Raw genomic sequence first — 3207 nt, 5'->3', positions numbered from 1 at the left:
GGCTTATCCACCAGGTGGGCTATTGGTGGATTTAACACCATGACGGATAGAGAAGCGATAGGTCGATGCTTATTGCTCACGCCTCTTGTGGTCTGATTGTTTGATGGACTATCAATTGCAAACGAAGTCATTTGAATTAGGCCCATTGATCATGCCTCTTGTGCAGTAGAAAATACTGAGCAGACTCCCCAGACCAATGTTCAATCTTAAATTGAGCTTGTTCTGGTGATAGCGAGACAATGAATCATGCCTTTTTCACACAGAAAGCGTGTTTGCTTTGAAAAACGCGAGTCGCGAGTCGCGGGCAGTGGAATGGGAAAATAACCCGCAAGGTCTTGAGATGAGAAGTTGAAATGATTTTAACTTGAGCCCCGACTTTTTATAATGTTATGTCATGCACGAGACATTGCAAAAGACGTAAGGTGTAGTGCGTATTTACATATATAAACAATCTGTGTGAACTACTACTACGTTGACATGACACTTTTTACAGTGTTCCTCAAACTCTGTCCTGGAGGGCCACGGTCCTGCAGAGTTTAGCTCCAGCCCTGATCAAACACACCTGAGCAAGCTAGATTCAGGATCACTAGAAAATCACAGGAAGGTGTGTTTGATTAGGGTTGGAGCTAAACTCTACAGGACAGTGGCCCTCCAGGACCGAGTTTGACTAACCATGCTTTATTAGGTTCTTACTGATGGAGCAGTGTGATATGTAAAGTTTAAGGCCCGGTCCACACGGAGACGCGTTTAGCTGTATACGTATAAATTTTGTACCGTATCAGCGTTTCGTCCACACGGATCCGGCGTTTTAGAAGCATGAATCCGATATTTTTTGAAACCGGGTCCCAAAGTGGATAAATCTGAAAATGATCATCTTCTGTTTTCGTGTGTACAGCGAATCCGTATATTTTCTGAAACGGTGATGTCATCACACTACGTCCAGCACGGGGAAAGAGTTAAGGGATACAACTATGGGCACTGGGCATGCGCACATCAATTTTGCGTCATTTAATTAACGTATCTGCATTATTGTAAGGGTATGTTTTGGGTTGGGGTAGGTGTAGGCATTAATAAAACACATCTGTTAAGTAGCAAATGTACTTATTGTTATTTTATTGTGAGATTTTGCCTCACCTCCGACCACTGCTATACCCCTTCTAGCCACAACTCTTCTTCTCCGTTTTTAGTGTATTTCTGCGGCAGAATTACAGCGCCACACACTGGCCTAGCATGCAAACTACATCGTTTTTAGTCCGTTTTCTTAATCTCGTGTGGACGCAGATATTTCTTGAAGCGAGGGGAAAAAAAGATCGGATTAGGAAACCGCTGGCTTCGTGTGGACAGGGCCTAAGAAACCTCCAATGCAGTGCGAAATGTAAATGCAGTGATGTTCAATCAAGGGTTACGACAAAAACAGACATACCACTGGAAATATTTACCGTTTCAGCTTTTTCTTCTTTTCTTTTCGTCTTCTCCATAAACCGCCAAATTCATCCCACTCCACGAACAAGACAGGTTAAACAAGCCCTTGACATCACTTCCTTTTCAGCTGAATCAAAGAGAAATATATACATGTTGAGGCAGTGTTAAAAATGATCTGTGACCAATATATATAAGAGGAAGGACTTTAAGGAAAGTTAATAACATATAACATAATAAAGATACATTCCTTAAAAACAAATCTGTTAAAGCTAAATGTGTTCACCTTTACCTGTGAAGGGCTGAACCTTTAAAGGACTTGTTCAGCCTCCATTGCAGCTTCTTCAAGATCAGCATTGGGAGCTTTGAGTTCAAGTTCCCTGTTAATACTAGCAGCTTTCTGATAAAACTGGTCAAAATTAGATTTTGAGTTTTGCCAAGAATGTGTAGAAAATATGAAAATAACAAAAATATGCCAAGATATGTGTAGATGATTTACAAAATACTGTTCAGAAAAAAAGCTGACAGACAGACAGTTAGTGATCTTTTGCAAGAAATGGCTTCTTAAAATAACTGTTGTATTTAAGGTTGTTGTGGGAGATGGAGATGGAGGAGCAGGTGATCTGAAGAAACTGGAAGACAGAAAAATATTAACAATAACAATACAATAACATAAATATTGAAAATTTTGTGTTACTATGCTTTTTTACTACAGCTACCACAGAAAAAAACTATGGTTACTGCTTTAAAAGCATGGTAAGTGTCGTGATTACAGTTTTTTAATGACAAATACCACAGTAAAACTCTGGTTATTGTGGTAAAAACGATGGTATATGTTTTGGTTACTGTTTAACTACAAACACCACAGCAAAACTATGATTACTGAGGTAAAACCATGGTAAGATCCATGGTTACTGTGCTTTAGCTACACGTACCACAGTACAACTACATTACTGTAGTGAAACCATGGTAAGTGTTGTAGTCATAGTGCTTAAATACAAATAGTACACAGAAAAAACAGTTACTGTGTTAAAATCATGGTATGGTACCATGTTTTAACAACAAATACTACAGTAAAACTATGGATACTGAGGTAAAACAATAGTAAGTGTTGTGTTATGCTTTTCAAATAGTACACAGTGAAACCACAGTTGCTGTGGTAAAAACATGGTAAGCTTTGTGGTCACCTGGCTTTTACTAACAGGATTGAGCAACAACGTTACTATGGTAAAATCGCGTTCGTTCGGTGGCATTTGCAACTGATTTGTAAACATCATACTGCACTTACACATGAATTGCAGACAATCAGAATGATAATTTAAAAAGAACAAAATAAAACCCACCTGGATTACAAAGTTCAGGGTGACTCCTTCCTCTCATCTCATTTTTTTATTGACAACGACGGTCAAAGTTCATTTGATGACGACACACCCGACAAACGAGACTGTCATTATTAATCAGACAGCTAGAGGGCGCTTCATTTTAAAACGTGACTATAGGTCGTAATACGCTGCATGCACATACGACCTATATGGTTGTATTTCGGAGGAGGACAGGCTGGGATTTGAGCAAGTTTGACAAGGGCCAAATTGTGATGGCTAGACGACTGGGTCAGAGCATCTCCAAAACTGCAGCTCTTGTGGGGTGTTCCCAGTCTGCAGTTGTCAGTATATCAGTATACCTTCCAATGAAGGAACAGTGGTGAACTGGCGACAGGGTCATGGGTGGCCAAGGCTCATTGATGCACGTGGGAGCGAAGGCTGGCCCATGTGGTCCAATCATATTGCT

The 3207-nt window shown here is 40.1% G+C and overlaps 1 long non-coding RNA gene across 2 annotated transcripts in view; it reads right to left on the bottom strand.

Moving 5' to 3' along the window:
• Positions 1 to 2884, bottom strand: part of LOC137046872 (uncharacterized) — a 4879-nt gene extending 1995 nt beyond the window's left edge. Inside the window, exons 1-3 of one of the 2 annotated variants that reach the window (XR_010899102.1) lie at positions 2763 to 2884; positions 1712 to 2051; positions 1440 to 1549 (exon numbers count right to left, since the gene is read on the bottom strand). This is a non-coding gene — a long non-coding RNA (uncharacterized lncRNA). Of the gene's footprint in view, positions 1 to 1439; positions 1550 to 1711; positions 2052 to 2707; positions 2721 to 2762 lie in introns of those variants that run through there. The other variant, XR_010899103.1, reaches the window with a different exon arrangement.
• Positions 2885 to 3207: the final 323 nt, after the last annotated feature.

The sequence above is a fragment of the Pseudorasbora parva genome, chromosome 18 (assembly GCF_024679245.1).
Source record: "Pseudorasbora parva isolate DD20220531a chromosome 18, ASM2467924v1, whole genome shotgun sequence".
Taxonomy (NCBI): domain Eukaryota; kingdom Metazoa; phylum Chordata; class Actinopteri; order Cypriniformes; family Gobionidae; genus Pseudorasbora; species Pseudorasbora parva.
This window is presented reverse-complemented; position numbering and strand designations above follow the sequence as displayed.